This window comes from Trachypithecus francoisi, unplaced genomic scaffold (genome assembly GCF_009764315.1).
Source record: "Trachypithecus francoisi isolate TF-2019V2 unplaced genomic scaffold, Tfra_2.0 Lachesis_group7, whole genome shotgun sequence".
NCBI lineage: Eukaryota > Metazoa > Chordata > Mammalia > Primates > Cercopithecidae > Trachypithecus > Trachypithecus francoisi.
In genome coordinates this window covers 24,951,211-24,969,291 of record NW_022681472.1, presented here as the reverse complement: position 1 = coordinate 24,969,291, position 18,081 = coordinate 24,951,211, and the positions used below count along the sequence as shown (strand labels likewise).

Genomic DNA, 18,081 nt, shown 5'->3' with positions numbered 1-18,081 from the left:
TTGAGCTTAAAGGAAAAAAAAGGAAAATGTGGAATAAGGACCAGTTAATGGTAGGGAGTCTGGAGTCAGATTTCTGGGTCCATATCCAACCTTGGTCCCTTCAAGTCTGTAACCTTGGCCAAGTCAGTCAAACTCTCAGAGCCTATTTCCTTGATTATAAGATTGGGACCAAGAGAATTCTATGTCATAGAGATGTTGCATAAATTAAATTAGATAATGTATGTACAGCACTTACTTGTACATGGTAAGTGTGTATTTAATAAATCTTAGCTGTTACTGTTATATATGTAACATTAGTAAGTAAAACAGACATCTTTCTCAGTCATTTTGTTTTGTTCTTTCAGAGAATGTTTTTGATTTTTGCTTTGTTAGGGACAGGGTCTCGCTCTGTTGCAGTGGACACAATCATAGCTCATCGCAGCCTGGAACTCCAGGGTGCACGTGATCCTCCTGCCTCAGTCTCTTGATTAGCCAGGACTACAGGTGAGGTGTGAGCCACCGTGCCGGCAAGAACGTTGTTTTTCTATCGCCGAATATAATGTGAGCCCTAGAAGTTTTAGGTATGGTCAGTAAGAGTATAAAAAAGCATTAGAATGCTAAGAAGGCATATTGGAATTTAAATCCTAAATTCTAGAACCAGTGCTTTTTCCAATATCCTCTTTTGGCATCCTTCTAAACTCTGCTGTTTAGTAGCTGTGAACATTAATGGTATAAGTAACTTTCACAGCCTCTTTCTTCATCTGCAAAATGGGTCCCACAATGCCTGTCCAGTCCACTTCACTGGAAGCATTATAAAGATAACTAAAATAAGGTCAGTGAAAACAGTTTGCAATGAGTAGTATGATGTATAAGTAAGGGTTATTAATAAATCATTATGAGTTTCTCCTGAGCTATGGTACTGATTATTGATGACTGACTGACAAAACGTATGACTGTGATTTATAAATACAGCCTGCCTCAGTCTCCTTGGAGAATTGATTCCAGAACCCCACTGTAGATGCCAAAATCAGGGATGCTCAAGTCCCTGATATATAATGACATGATATTTGCAATATGTACACGTCTTCCCATATACTTTAAATCCTCTCTAGATTACTTATAATACCCCAAACAAGGTAAGTGCTATGTAAATATAATAGTTATACTGTATTTTAAAATTTGTATTTTTTTATTGTTGTATTTTTCCCCCTCAATAGTTTTTCTATCCAAGGTTGGTTTAATCCATTGATGTGGAACTGTGGATATGAAGGGCTGACTATAATTTAAGTGGAAATTACTTTCAGTTTACAGAAATAGATTACAGTTAGGAGACCTGGATCCTAGTTCTTCACTTTGCCTCTAATCAGCTGTTTATTTATGCAAATTACTTAACTTTCCTTAATTAATTTTTAAACATTTGTATTTGAAAATAATTTCAAACTTATGGAAAATTTGGAAGACTAGTAGAAAGAACACTTACATACCAGTTACCCATATTCATTTATGGTTAACAACTTGCCCCAGTGTCTTGCCTTATCAGTTTCATTCCTTCCCCCTGCCCCTCTCTCTCTATATACACACACAGAGATTTTATATATATATAAAGTATAATATATTATACACATAATTATGTACATATATATTCCTCCCTTGAACTATTGAGAGTAAACTGCACACATCATGATCTTATACTACTATACATTAATATATCAGCATGTATCACCTAAGATGTGTCTCTGTTTCTATTTCTTTGAAATGGCGTAAGTACTTAGTTACGTGGTGTGATCCATAAGGTTGTCAAAATCAAATGAAATGTTTAAAAGCATGTTGAAAAGTATAAATTGTTACACAAAAATTGAAGGTTGTATATTTCATAAACTATAGGGAAAATCAAATTACTCAAAACTTCAGAGGATTTACAAATGGTAGTAGAGCGCAAACGAAGAAAGCCCTTTATCTGTTTGCATAACAAGCCGGTCATAGTGCCAAATTTTTCTCAGTGGTGAGAGCAAAAGAGACTGATGCCCTCACCCTCTATGTCATCCTTTTTGAGTTGTATTCCTCCTGCGAGGACTTACATCTTTTCTTGGTGCTCTTTCTCATTTCAACAGTTTGCCATTTTATGTGGTCTTTTTGGTGGAGGTGATGAACATGTTTGAGGCAAGGTGACAGAAACTAAAGAGCAGTTGTTACTCGAGGGAAGATCAAGAATACAGCTGTTAAGAGTTTAGTAAGAGCTCAGCTTTATTTCTTCTGGTCTTCTCTTTGAGTAGTGAAAGTAGCATACTTTATTTTCATTATAAACAACAACTGAGATACAAATAGGAAACAGGGAAGCAGTGTTTTATAGAAGTGTTTAATGTATAGGCTTAGCTGAAAATAGTATGAACATAAAAAAGAAAGAGACCATGTCCTTTGCAGGGACGTGGATGGAGCTGGAGGCCATTAGCCTTAGCAAACTAACTCAGGAAGAGAAAACCAAATACTGCATGTTTTCACTTATAAGTGGGAGCTGAATGATGAGAACACATGGACACGATGGCTGGGAGCAACACACACTGGGTCCTGTCGTAGGGTGGGTGGTTGCGAGGAGAAGAAGCATCAGGAAGAATGGCTGATGGAATCTTGGCTTAACACCTGGGTGATGGGGTGAACTGTGCAGCAAACCACCATGGCACACATTTACCTATTTACCTATGTAACAAGCCTGCACATCCTGCTCATGTATCCCTAAACTTAAAATAAAAGTTGAAAATTTAAGAAAAGGAAAACAGTATGAACAAAATATTCTTATAGATCAAAAAATAACTTTCATAGAATCCCTTTTTCAACAGCATTCACTATCATAAAGTTTAGCTATAAAAAAAGATAATTATTCTGCCACTTTATCTTCACATTCTCAACAGAATTCACACATTCATAAGAAGTTGTAATACTGGTAAGCCTGATATTTTTATAATTCTAACCAGATTTGCAATCACATTTTCCAGTGGATTGAAATATGACCAATAACTTAAAAATATGAACGAAAATGCTCTTTTTCCTATGACTTATTTCTTTCATTGCTCTGGAAATCATAATGGCTTTTTTGAGATATTTACGACATCAAAAAGAAAATCTAGAACATGTCTTAAAAACAAAACTTTTTTAAAAAGTCAAAACCATACTTAGGATATTCTAAATTAATCTTTTTATTTTGAGTTATTAAACTGTTATTCCTTATAGTACAAAATAAAAAATGGAAGTTATGACTAGGAAATACATTTATAATACAATAATGACTACTGCTACTTCTTTTACAAATAAATCAGTTTCAAATGCAAATTATATAGATGCATAATTGTATATACAGTCATGTAATTTATTAAGCTATGAAGAATATTGCTCACATACTTCTCTTGGGAAAGTTTCAGTACCTGAGGAGGTTTTCAAATGTTTATTTCCCAGTAAGGTGACATTACTAAGGGGACAGTTCAACGGTTCTAATGCAATAGGTGTCCCTAATATTGACAAAATATGGTATATGTGAAATCATTTGAAGTACTGGGCAGTGAAGTGGGATCCAGAAGACATGAGTTCTAACGCTAATTACCTCACTCAGATGTTTAGACTCAGGCAAATGGCATGCTGTCCCTGAGATTCAGTTTTCTGGTGTACAGAAATGACATACTGCTCTCCTTACCCAAATATTACAAGTTCCAGTGATTTAGTGCAAGTGAAAATTGTTTTGAAGTCGTGATGCTTGTATTGTCATCATCAACAGTGGATAGTGTATTCTTTAAACATATGTTAAAAAATGCTTTTACAAGGAAGTTTCTCTACGATAAAGCTGCATATTTTCACAGATCATCCATAGCAACAGTGCTTGGTGATCTCCATTAGAACAGATTTTCCATAAGGAGTATGTCTGAAAAAAAAAAAAAAGCTTTTTCTTGTATTTGTTCCAGTCCCAGTCATCATTTACACTGCCTAATCACTCACGGTAGCCCTCAGCAAGAAAGTCCATGGTCGAAAAGGGAGCTGGACTCATCTCTTCTCCTTGTTGGGTCCTGATGTAAAGTGGACACATGAACTCATTTTCGTCCCGGTAGAATTTACTGACTCGTACTTTTTAAAAATATAAAGCTGGGGTTTAGAACTCTGCCTGGTAAGAATGAGTTTTGTTGAGGCAGGAGAATAGCGTGAACTCGGGAGGCGGGGGAGCTTGCAGTGAGCTGAGATCGCGCCACTGAACTCCAGCCTGGGTGACAGAACGAGACTCCGTCTCAAAAAAAAAAAAAAAAAAAAAAAAAAAAAAAAAGAGTTTTGTGATTTTAGGCAGGTGTCCCAACAAACCCAGTCCTCTGTTTCCTCAGATGTAAAATGAGAGATTCTGCTTAGATTATCTCTAAGGTATGCCTCCAACATTCTGCTTAGATTCTGCTTAGATTGTTGGAGGTATGCTTCCAACATTCTGTGTTTCTATGATATCCTTTCCTGGAAAATCCACTGCAAATTCTAAGTTACTGAAGCAACAACAGCAAATAAGATTCAGTAGTTTTTACAGTGTGCAATAATTTCTTCTTTCTTCCAAGTAATTTAAAATCTTTTACCTCAGTTGCTAATTGTCCCACAAATGAGAATACCATTCCTAGACAAAATTTTTCCAATCCATGCCCACTGCAGAAAAAAAAAAAAAAACCCAACACGATTTACTGTGAAATTAACAGGGTGTTTTAATTTATGCTATGTGGCAGATAGTGGACAGGCCTATATATCTAGGACTATCCATGAAAATCTGCTCTAGCTGTAATTTTACAGGTCCTTGAAAACAGAATTGTCACAATCTCTTCAGTTCAGCTCTCAAGAGAAATTAATTGATAACATAGAATCCTGAGTGGCTGGCATGTGAGTGACACCCAGCTATACAATTTCACATCTAATCAAGGAAGATGGGAATTCTAGTTGGCCTATTGTCTATTTGAATCTGTTTCTGGATGGAATCCAGCTGGCGCAAATGCAGTCCTGGAGAGTGATGTGGGCAGAAGATGGAAACAAAAAATCTGAGCCAGAGAATCAGTGCCCGAGATAGTGCCTTCCACATTGTCAAAAGAATGCCCGGGGTAGTTGTGAATGTGCTGCTGATTAGTTTCCTAAAATTCTCAATGACTAAAATATAATGTTCTATCCCAGTAGTCCTTGATCATTCTAACTGTGAATGTGTAATGAAGGCCTTTAGGATGTACTGGCTCTACCACCTTGAAGCTATGCTTGATAGATGCAGGGGCTCAAAACTCAACTTGTCTTACTGTTTCTCAAAATATAAGAGAGAGAAGGCAATTTAAAAAAATGATGAGAGTAAGAATAAATGCAAAATTGTACATAATTAAGAGCTAAAATTATATGACAAGATTTTAAGTGGAAAGAGAGCACAGATGAGAGAGAGATTATTGATGGTTGGAAGAGTTAGGAAAAGAAAGTTCCATGGAGGTAATGAGGCTTGAGTCTTTCTTTTCAAGGATGGGTGGAATTTGAACATGCAGAACCATGATGCAGTCCTAGCCCAGAAAACAGTGTGAGCACGTGCCTTGTAGCAGAAGTAAAGATGTAAATTCAGGACATGTTGAACCGCTTTAGGGAAGAGCAGAAAGTGTATAGGGGGAGTGGGATGGTTATAGTGGAAAAGATAATGGAGGTTCTTAATTGGTGGTCTTTTATTTAGACTGGATGCTGCACAAAATTGGGAGACAGGTGTTTTAGGGTAGTGGAATGATATGATGAAACAGTGTAGAAATAAGATGAGCTTAATGGCAGTAGGTAAGACTAGTGGAGATAAGAAAGAGATAAGGTACAGAGCTTATTTTAGATGCATGAGGTGATGCAAAACTGGATTGAAGTCCTTCCTTTTTCCTCCAACCATTCTTTTTGTTTCAAGGAGAATGCTTAGGCTGGGTGCAGTGCCTCACACTTATAATCCCAGCACTTTAGAAGGCTGAGGCAGGAGGATTGCTTTAGCCCAGGGGTTTGAGATCAGTTTGGCAACATAGGGAGACCCCATCTCTACAGAAAATAGGAAAAAAGTTGGCCGGACTTGGTGTGTGCTTGAGGTCCCAGCTACTTGGGAGGCTGAGGTGGGAGGATCAATTAAGCCCAGGAGGTCAACACTGCAGTGAGCCATGGTCACACCACTGCACCCTGCCTGAGTGACAGAGTGAGACACTTTCTCAAAAAAACAGACAACAAAGGAGAATGCTTTATTTATTTAAGCCTGTCTTACAGGAAGAGCAGAGTTTGCCAGTAAAGGAGAATAATGTCATCTAGGTGAAGGGAATGGCAGAATGCAGGCAAAGAGATGATGGCATGCTCCTGAAGGGTTAATTAATTTGCTCAAAATCACACTATTAATAGTAGCCAAGTTCTGGCATCCAGATTTCTAATGTCCTTCCACTGTACCACCTTGCCTCTTTTTCCTAGCTCCAACACTGTTGTCATTTTCAGCAAATTTTATTTCATTGCTAATAGTGTGCTTAATTGTTTTTTCAGACTTGAAAAGTTACCAAGGAAATAATAAAATATACATTTTAATATTATTTGCCCAACACGAAATATGATTTGCCTGAAGCAGATGAGGAAGTTAAGTGGAGTATTCTAAGCTTCCAAAGGGGTTATGACAATGGTAGAAGCAATTGTAGGAACACCTCTAATTTTACTTCTGAGACTACTGTAGTAGTTTACCAGAACGTTAGATGAATAGACAGCTATTTTTGTAGGAGAATGGCTAATGAGAATAACAATTGCTGTACATGAAGTTTTTCATATAGCCTATTTTTCCCTTTGTTTTCTGTCCTGATTTTCATGTCAAAAAGGTAAAGTGACTCTCTATGACAGAACATGTTTTGACTCATTGTATTCTTTTTTCTGACTTCCCTACTTACTCATTTTTCTTTTCTTAGAAGGACAAAATTTCTCCAATTCCAGAAGTCTTTGTACTTCTAAGACAGATCTAAAAGCGTAACAGGTAGGAGTAGAATCTTGAATTGAAATCTGAACTTAGACAATCCAAAATTAAGGAGTTTGGAAACGTCAACTCATGTTTCAGTCCCTAATCTCTATACCAGGACCCTGGTCCATTGACTTAAGTGGGTACTAGATGAAGAGACCTAGTTTTAAGTTTGGCAGCTAAGCCCAACCTTTGTGCTTGCTGAAGATGATGTTTATTGATCTAACTATTGCATTTGTGTATTATTCTTTTCTCTCTGGTTCGTTGCACTGGATGTCTCAACAATTCAGTTGCTAGCCATTAATGGCTTCTAAATATAAACTGGCTTATGTCAATTAATCCCTCATGTCTGGCAACCATGAGTGAGAAATAGATTACAGGTGCTGATACTTAGGCTGGCGTTTCTTCCAGGGGAACTAGGGAATATGGTTCAGAAAACTCAGTTGGGTGAAATAGAACAGGCCAAAGTCTTCATTAAAAACTTGAATGAGAACCAAGTCTCTTTTGAGGAACCAAAATGCTGTCAAGTCTCCATGGTCAATGCTATTCCCACAAATTTTCAGTAACAGGGCTACATTTCAGTTCCAGATTTTGCTGACTCAAGCTCTGTATTCTTTCAGTCATGCAGCCTCTAACATATAAGGCAAGAGTTTGAAATGGCAAACACAATCTTCTACTTCTAAGAAACCTATACTTAATCCTGAAAACTGCCCATTGATTTAGTAGGAAGACTTGACTAGAGAATGGCTCTCTTATTTTGAAGAGAAAGTGGTTGAAACAAATAAAATAAAATAAAAAAGGATAAAACAAGAGGGAATAGAAAGAAAAGCAGGGGAATGCAGAAACCTTTCCCAAATCATAAAATTAAGGATGATTTGTCTTTGTAGTGAATAAGGGAATGTGTATTTCATTTGTAAATAAATCAATGGTACATTCTGTGAAAGGATGTCAATCAGCCTCCTCCAAGGTAGAATATGAAGGTTTGTGAGCATAGGCAACATAAATATTTCACCTCTTCTTGCCTCTAGACTTTTTAAATTTCATGTTCCTCTCCACTAGCAGTCTCTTAGTCAAAAGAAGAGAATTATAGGTGTTATGCAGAGGTAGTTGAGTGTTTTGACTTGAATATCCGTAACTTCCCCTAAGTTATAGAAATGCTAGATTGTTACTTGGCCAACCATTTTCTTAATCTGAGAAAATTTTTTTTAAATCTAAGGTGGCGTATGCCTTATAAAAATCACAGTTATGTATTCTGTCTAATGCCCACCAATGATCAGAAAATAAGATCTGTTTAAATTGTATTATTAAACATTGAGTGTTTGCTTCGGCAGCACATATATTATTAAACATTGATATACACATATATTTACCTATGTCTGCATTATAAAGTTCTATTGAGTGTAGTCTGTTTACAGATAACAGATAAACGTTTGTTCCATAATGACCATTGTCACTTTGGAAACATATGGTGTTGCCGAATGAAATTCCACTTTCAGTAGCTTTAGGTTGAGCCACCATTTCCCTGTATCCTGGGCTTGACACCTCAGTATTTTTCTCTCTTTTGTCCTCTATTTGACTAATCACCAAGTTGTATTATTGTTATTTATTTCTTCACAATGTTTCTTATATCCATCCTTTCCTTATTCTCACTGCATCAATGGGAATAGACAACACTTTTAAAAAAATTTATTTGGACTTTGGGGATCAATTGTCTTGTTATCCCCCTCTCTCTTTCTCTCTCTGTCTCTGCTCACTCACTGTCACTCTCATTTTTCCTTAATCTCTCCTCATTTTTTAAAAACCTACTGCTTGAACTTCCTAGGCATCGGTTTAGCTACCAAGTCCGACCTCTCTACCTGATGTATTCGGACACTCTAGAATCTTGCCTGACTTAGCTATGACGTGAAATGCTTATTATAGTAAGGCACAGAGCAGAGGCAAGAGAGGATCACAATGCTTCCTCTCCTCTTCCTTTCCTTTTTTTCTATTCTTTGCCTCTATCCTCTTTCCCTCCCTCTTCCTCTTTCTCTTCTTTGCCAAGTGGCCCCCTTTATTATATTTCCAAATTGTGTCATACAGATCATTAGATTAAAAAGTGCTATTTTTATTTGAAAAGGACATACTCACTTTATCACCAGACCTCAGCTCAAGCCTTTTCTTTTGCCATCTGGGAACAAAAATGCAGCTTTTGTGTTTTGTGTTTGTGCAGTTTCTCTGTTCTATATTCTGTGTTAAGCATCTTATTTTATTATCTCACTTAATCTTTATAACAAACTTTTGTGATAAGCATAACTCCATTTTACAGAGAAGGAAACTGAGTCAAAGTAAAATAAAGAGATTTAATCTGTTTGATATCGGGTCCATACCATAAATCTCCTTTATGAAATCTAAATATCACATATGAAAAAGAACATGATAACACATGGAAAGCCTCTAGGCATCCCAAGTAAAAAATATTACATGTTCTATGCTTTTATTTATCTGTTATATTTGGAAAACTTTCTTGTCTTTTACCAGCATAAAGTTCTCAGACGAAAAAAAGGAGAACATGATTTGTAGGGGGCCTCTCTTTTCTGGGATGCATTTTTTATAAGATGAAAGTTAAAAGCTGGTTTCAAGAATTTCTGGATGCACGGTAAGGCACATCTGTTTACGGGGACATTCTATTCAGGAGAAGATTGATTATTGGCAGGTGAAGGTTAAGGGTGAAACTTTAAATTGGCAGGAAGTCTATTCAGAACACATGTTATATGATAGAAAGGTGATTGGGATGCAAAGGCATATTTGTAATAGAGTTTGAAGATAATATCTACAGGTGCACACTTCTAAATTAACTTATCAACAAATGTACTTTGGAATGCAATTAATCTTTTCCCACCATAATTCTGGTATAGCTAATATCTTTTAATTGTGTAACCTTTAGTTTTACTTTAAATTAATATAGCAGATGTTGCCTGTAACACCATACAGGCCAACTTAGTTCAGAGTTTCTGTTAATTCTAACAACAGAACTAGTATCTGGCTACAGCAGTTTGTAGCTCAGTTGAAGATTTGGCCAATGCCAACAAAAGAAAAGAGCAAAACAAAGAAGAGCTAGAGTAAAATTACATGACAGTAGATGAAACTGCATCAGAGTTCGTTGCTTAAGAACAGACAATTCAATTGTTACCATTTTATAATGTGATTGGATATGTATTAAGACAAATCCCCATCTTACAAGGATACTGTTTTATGAAAATGTCTAGGCCTGCTCATGAATTGATTGTCCATCCAGCTTTAGAATCTTTTTTAGTTTGTATTCAACAAGAGCCACGTGGACTCTTGACAGTTCCAAACTCCACTCCCATCACCAGCCTTCTAACTTTATTTTAGAATTTGATTAGTGTGAACCAAATCTCTAGATTGATTTTGAGAGAGTGTACCTTTTACAATTAAAACCTTTGATCGAGAAACACGGTGTATCTGCTCATTTATTCAGCACAGAGATTTAGTATTAATCTTACCCACAACAGTTAAATAGTAGCATGTCCAAGTCCCTTAGATTCATATTTTAGAAAATGTAGACATAGTTTCCTATAGGTTTGCACTTGTGTAGTAAGCAAAAACAAAAACAAAACAGCATAAGAAAAATTTTACCTTTGAAGGTAAAGGGAAGATCTGCATTTTTTTTTTTTTTTTTAATTAAAAGTGGCTTAGGGCCGATATGGTTGCTCACACCTGTAATACCAGCACTTTGGGAGGCTGAGGTGGGAGGATCTCTTGAGGCTAGGAGTTTGAGACCAGACTGGGCACCATAGTGAGACCCAGTCTCTAAAAAATTAAAAATAAAAAATAGCTGGGTATGGTGGTGCATTCCGGCAGTCCTAGCTACTCACGAGGCTGAGGCAGGAGGATCACTTGAGCCCAGAAGATGGAGGCTGCAGTGAGCTATGATCTTGCAATTGCCCTCCAGCCTGGATGAGAGAGTAAGACATTGCTTCAAAAAATTAAATTAAATTAAAATTCAAGAAGTTTAATGCACTATTGTGCAGGAGTACATGGATGACATATTTAGAGGGCAAAGGAGGACCAGCTTAGTGGCTACAACTGAAGATGGTGTCAAACGTAATTGTTAATGCCTCTCTTTGAAAATTTGATAGTTATGTTTGCTAGGGAGAGGGAGGGATCTCCAGAAATACTGCCTTGCCCATCATCCCTGGCAGTTCCAGTTTCTTTCCTCTTCCTGACTGAGAGCAGGTGCAGACCAGATGATCAGAAAGCTAGAAGTGAATATCCAATATCTAAGGACATATTTGCTAAGTGGCACTCAGTGCCTTGTTAGAGAATTTTGCAGTCAGCTGCCCTTCCAGGGAAAAGGCACAAATAGAAGGTTCAATGTTTGATGATGGGTGCAGAGTTTGGGAATGGTAAGGGGCTCAGACTGATTGCTTTCAGTTTTTTTGTTAAATTTGGCTTGGAGGTGAAGTCTAAATGGTATCTTGCTTTATCAATTACTTCTGGAAGCTTGATCCGACTCTCTACAGTGTTTTGTCAAGTTTTTATTAATATTTCTTTCCAGCTGGTGAGCCAGGAGGAAAGAAGGGAAGCACATGACCCTTAGTGAATCCAAATCCCTGCTGGGGTCCACAGACAGGGTCCTTTGTTCCCCAACAGCACGGTGGCCCAGGGCCTGCTCTTTATTGTCCTTGGTGGAGAACTCAGGGCTTCATGCTTCATTCCTCCCTCAATGTGTATTTAACTGTCACTACAGTCCCTACAGAGCCATTAGCTCAGTTGCTCCAAATCCCTAAATGCCAAGAGCACTTCCCTCCTCCTCTCTCTCTCTCTCTTACTCTCACTTTCTCTCCCTTGTTCTCTCCTTCCTTTCCTTATTCCCCTGCCTTTGGGGGCAGAAGAAAATGCTAAAGGAAGGCACATCATAAATACATAGGATTAATGACTGACACAGTTGAATGATTGTTATCCCTGCATCCTAGGTCTGGATCTATGTATGCACCAATCAACCCCCTCTCACTTTCATTTATTGAACACACAATACTGGATATGCACTGAACTAGCTGATTTATGTGTTTTCTTTACAATGTTCCCAAGATAAGTACTCCTATCTGCATTTTACAGAGGAAGGAGCTGAATCTCAGAATGGGTCAGTTCCCTGTCCAAGGCCACACAGCTAGAGAGGTGGTCCCTGGATTAGAACACAGGTCTGTTTGAACCCAGAGCCCATACTCTTCTGCTCCAAAGCCATATTTGGGATTTTACGATAGAGCAGCAGCCAATACATTTAATTTCTACTACAGTTAAAGCTGAACTTGATGGGGATTTTTCATATAATAGTCAAGCTTAATCTGGGACAATTATTTCACTTTCTGCCTTACGGCCATTTTCCCTAAGGTTCCCCTAAATAAAACCCACTGAGTTTCATTTTTTTTTTTTTTTTTTTTTCGTTTCCTGTCCTGGGTGGAGAGGAAGCTAGTGGAGCCAGTGAATGGCTCCAAAGTGGGGTAACTCTAGAAGGGAAAGTGCCTTGAGTGTTTGAATGTCCTGGTGAGTTTAGTAAGCACACTTTTTAGGGTCTTCTGTGGGTCATTAAAGTGGACCAGGCCAGTCCCTGTCACCCTCCCTGAGAAGTCAAGGAATAAACAAGCAAACTATAGAGCAGAATAAAAAATAAAGCAATGGCTTTAAATGCAATCCATGGATAACCAATGGTCAACATGAAGGGAAGAAAAGCATTGCAGGAAGAGGTAGTGGTCAGGGAAGCTTCTTGAAGGAGGTGTTCGGAATTTAGGCTGAAACTTTGAAGGACGAATATATAGAGGTGATAAGGATGAACTGAGTGGGGCATTTTACACATAGGCTTATGAATGCAGACTTAGAAGGAACTGTGCACATGATGACAAACTCTCATTTTAAAGACAAGATAGAAGGCTAGAGTGGTTAGGGCTGAAAGAAAAGACTAGCAAGTAGAGATGTTGTGCTGGCCGCTTTAGCTGGAAGGAAGGGTAGACTTCTGAGGTTGTGGGGATTTGGTAGGGAGAAATGGTTGGAAAGTTTGGGCCAAATAACAGAAGGCCAGAATATTAGAATAGGACTGAAATTCATGTTGTGGGTAGTAAGTGTTCACGTGGTAATTTTCAGACTAGAAATGCTTTGATGAAAGTGGCATTTTAGGAAACTGAGTCTGCAGTGGTAGACAGAAGAGGGAAATGAAGGCAAGTGGACCATTTAGGAGGCTGCTGCAATGACCCACATGTGAGATGATCATTGCACTGGGATGGTAGCTGTGGGCCACATGTGGGAGACATTTTAAAGGAAGGACTCACAGAATTTGGTGACAGATTGGCTACAGGGGAGAGGGAAATATGAGAGAGGAAAAAAAAAGGCTAACAGGTGAATTCCCCACTTCCTCAGGATATTAACATAGATCAAAAATGTTTTAAATAGGAAATATATTTCAGGAAAAATTTTTCCAATAAGATACCTCTTCTCAAAAATTTTCATGGATCTAATCTAAATAAAAGGTGAATTTACCACATGATCATAGACTTAATTTCATACATGAGCCTCCTCCTCCCCAAAGTCAATAATGATAAAAGTAAGCATCTATTTAGAGTCTAGTTTTAAAATTTTTAATCCCCTTAAATGTACTTCATGCTCTCCACACAAAAATATTGCACGGGGGGGAAAAAAAAACAGATGTCCTGAGCTTACCCTTCGGTTGGCCTCATCTATGTGGTGATGGTTGGAGAAATCTCAGTAGTATATACAGCTCAGTATCAGAAATCTTGCTTTATGGACTTTTTTTTTTTTTTTTTTGAGACTGAGTTTCATTCTTGTCACCCAGCTAGAGCGCAATGACGTGATCTCGGCTCACTGCAACCTCCGCCTTTGGGTTCAAGCAATTCTCCTGCCTCAGATTCCCTAGTAGCTGGGATTACAGGTACCCACCACCATGCCTGGCTAATTTTTGCATTTTTAGTAGAGATGGGGTTTCTTCATGTTGGCCAGGCTGGACTTGAACTCCTGATCTCAGGTGATCCACCAGACTCGGTCTCCTAAAACGTTGGGATTACAGGCGTGAGCCACTGTGCCAGGTCCTAGGATTTTTAAAGAATAAACTAATTTTCAATATAAAACACAGAAGAACCTAACCTCTCATCCTTCCAATATGGATACATAATTAGGGAAGGAAATAGGAAATGTCCCACTTGCCACTTGTCTCTACTATTATGATGGAAATGACTACAACAATCTGCATGAAGTCACTTACATTTTCTTAGAAGGAAAACAGAGTAGAACCCTTCTAGTTTCCTGATGGAGGTTCCCACTCATAACCTACCATGGAGTCAGTCAATACCTAGACTAATGTATTTTGGTATTGCACACCACTATAAAAATGAATTTTGTCACTTTCACAAATCAAGCTTTCAGATCACTTTTCACATCTAAGATCTGTCATCTTAACGTACACCGAGTGCACATTTCAGATCTCCTAGACTTCCGTTATTTTTTGCTTCTCTGAAAGGGATATCCCGTGTGCTCAAACACTTTCACAGCTGGCGGAATGCTGATGGGAACTTCATGTGTATTACCAGCACAAGTGCTGTCAGGAAGAAACCAAATGTCAAACTGACGGATGTAGAAGTCACCATAAATGTGTCTTTGCATGTTTACCATCTGGGACAGTAGATTTCGATTTTGACAAGAAGCTGGGATTGCCCTGTGGGCACTGTGTTTTAAGCGAGCCCTTTCAGTTCACGAAGTAATTTCACATTATCCTGTTGGGGGACAAAAACACGGCTACCGTTTCAAGGTGTGAATTTATTATCTCTCCACACTTCCTTTCTTGTTTCCATCCTGCCTAATCCTGTGTACAATTGTTGTTTCAGGGGAATTGTCCCATATCGCCACAGTCCTGTCCAGGTAGCCCTGTGATCGGTCTGCAGCATTAGGGATGTATGCTGGTGGCGTATCCGTTGCTAAACAGCACCTTGCCTCTGTTAGAAGCCATCACGCCACATCTCAGGGAGGAAAATCCGATCTGTGAGGAGGAACTTGACTTTCTTGTGAAATATCTCTGCAGTAGTGAAACACGGCATTGGTAGTTAGCACCACGCATGCTATATGCCGTCCATGTAGTTCTAATCCTGATATGACACAAGATATTAGTTTGCCTTCCTGTCTTTATTTTTTCAAACCCCATTTCCATTGTAAAGTCAAAATGGAATGACTGGAATTCCAAAAGACTTCAGCTTATGAACTTGGTTCTGTTTTGGTTATGTAATATTGGGAATCAGATAATACTCAGAATAAATGTCTGGGTATTTATGAGGGTAATTTCTCATTGAAGGAGAAGTTTGAGAGTATAACTGGAGAACATTCTGAATAAAAGTGAAAGATCATATTAAAATATTGTTTTAGTATTAACTTTTTCAAAAAAGGATTTAAAAAAATTAACTGCATGGTTGCAAAAGTACGTATAATGCAACTTGAAACATAATTTTACAGGCATCTTTATGCAATTGAATACTAAAATCACAAAGCACTAGCCATAAATCCTGTTATTCAACCTACTAAACAGCTCTTATTTCAGAATAGCTTGTATACAATATTATCATAGAATCTCTCACCTGCAAAGGGTAAGGATAATGCTGGGTTTCTCTGCCAAATGTGAAAGTCCAGTAGGAGCCCACATCTCTGCATACCACAGGTATATGAACGTTGCTATCGGAGGGCAAGTATATTAGGGTAGCAGAAGTCTCATTGGCTCACCTATCTTGCTAGAAAACTTGGAAAATTGAAAATTTTATGTTTTGATCCCTGTGAAAATAAAGCCTGAATTGAAAGGCCTTTTTTAATACCACAAATTAAACATAGCATATACACCTCCTTGTTATATTTATAAATAGTTCAATTCAATTTTGGTGGGTGCTTTTGGTAGAGCCGTTACAGTTACTCACATATATGATGACAACTCATTTTATGTTGCTCAGGCACCAGATGACTATTAATTTCCAATGACTAGTTTATAATTAAATCCCTTTTGTTTGCCTGTTTATAACCAAACCTGAAAATCTATTTAAGTTTAATTAACACTTCACTTAGCCGGTCTAAAACCTATAAATGTAGTGACTCTTAATAATCCATTACAGAGATGCTACTTTAGTTTTCCATGACTTGTAAAACTTTCACAAACAGATCTGCAAATCAATTACCTCCATCTGCTTTCCCTGCAGCTGCAAGAAGGCTATGTTAAAGAGCATTTTCCTCCTTCTTCCTCCTCTGCTTTTCTTCCAGCTCTAAGCATTTTAGTTTTAAAGCTGACCTAGCGGCTGTTCAGAGGGTAGCCCCTTCTCTTAAGGAGTTTCCAAACTTTAGAGTCAATCTCCAAAAGCATTTTAAAATACCCTTTGCTCTGTCATAAGTCAGACATAATCTACCTTGCACAAATCGGTGAAGAAAGCATTTCCATCTCTGCCAGCAACTCAGTAATAGACCCTTCAAAGAATCTTTATAAATTGAGCAGTAAAATGCAACAGTTTGAAAGTGAATTTTAATTTTGAAAGCTAAAATAAATCCTTTCTCAGCCTTATCTACTCTCTACAAGCAAGTAATAGCTCCTGTTTTGAGTATACAATGGGCATATGAAAAGGTACAAACGCGGCTCCCAAAGATATTTTCTTAGCTACACCTTCAAAAGCAAGGCATGAGGAGTGTTAGTTCTACAAAGACAGCCAAGCATCAAGCTATGCTCACTGTCATCTGTCAGCCGTACAATAGCAGCATTGATAGGACAGCAACAACTGGCTTTGACAAGTGTGCCGTGCTAGCATTCCATTCAAAACTATGCTAAAAGAGAGACGGGGAGAGAAGCATTCAACGTCTTTTACTTTACCTGAAAAAAAAACTGCTTTTCTTGTGTCTGCTGAAAATGAATTCCTCCTTTTCCTCCAAAAGCAAAGTAGTTCTATTGCCTGCGACTCTCACTTGGAGAAGACCACACAGCTCCAGCAAGGCAGCCTTCCTTCTCTTAATCCCCACTCGAATGTGATGACACACACTAACCCCAACCATCTGTTGAAACACGTCCTCAAGCACTCAGCACAGTGGTGTGTCAAGACGGGCTGCCCAATCCAATTGCTGGGGCTGGGTGTCTCTTACGGATTGGAGGCTGAGGGCAGGGCTGAAACTGGAGGTCTGAGAGCTCCCAGTCAAGTAACCTGAGATTTTCGGAGAGAAAGGACTGCTATAAAAAGAGGAGAAGTGGGAGGTGCTACAGAGAAGGTGGAGGGAATGAATTATTCTGATGGCCAGTTGCGCGTTACTTTTCACAACTCCTCGTGCTCCCCCTGGGATGATGGGGACCCTCAGTGGGATGCAAAGAAACCCTAAAAATTTTTTACTGCCCATCCTATGGAAGGGCCATCTTCTCAGCAAGAGGTTTTCCCTTCCATAGGAGATAAAAGACTCATCTTGACTTGCTGATAAAGGGTTAATGTAGGAGTAGTTTCCACTGAAATGTGACATCTACATTTTGAAATCTAAACTCCTACCTTCCTTTGATTAGATCGTGGCTGCCTCCAACATTCCTGGCAGGGAGGGGGTGGGGGCGCAGCTAAGAGCAGAAACTTCTCTATTCCCACACACAGCTCTTCACTGTTTGCCACAGGCTGAACTTCAGAAATAGTCAATGAAAATCATTTTCGTTTCTACTCATGTAAAATAGCACACGCTCCCATAGATAAAGGTGGCTTTTTAAATCACTTGCTGCTTTCACAGACATCTCTTTGTAAAAGCACTTTGGTACCAGAGGACTGCACTCTGTCATTGATTATTTTTATTGGCTTCTAGTTAATTGCACTTATAATGCCCATATAGCTCAAACAGCTCATTAATAATTTTGCTTTGAAATGTTTTCAATTTTTGGTCATTTCAATATCTCCTTCTTATGTGCTTTTTTTTTTTTTTTGGTTTTCTGAACTGTTTTATAAAACTAAGTACTTTGACAGCCGTCTGAAACAGAAAATGGCTATACTTGTTACAGTGCTTTAAGAAGATATCTGGAAATCAATTAATTGCCACAAATATCACAATTTCAAAATTTCCATCAGACATCTAAGGAA

General features: G+C 38.2%; 1 protein-coding gene across 1 annotated transcript in view; it reads right to left on the bottom strand.

Moving 5' to 3' along the window:
* Nucleotides 1-17,180, bottom strand: part of SULF1 (sulfatase 1) — a 192,097-nt gene extending 174,917 nt beyond the window's left edge. The window contains exon 1 of the mRNA XM_033202492.1: nucleotides 16,854-17,180. The gene's annotated coding sequence lies outside the window, so the exon portion shown is untranslated. The remainder of the gene's footprint in view (nucleotides 1-16,853) is intronic.
* Nucleotides 17,181-18,081: the final 901 nt, after the last annotated feature.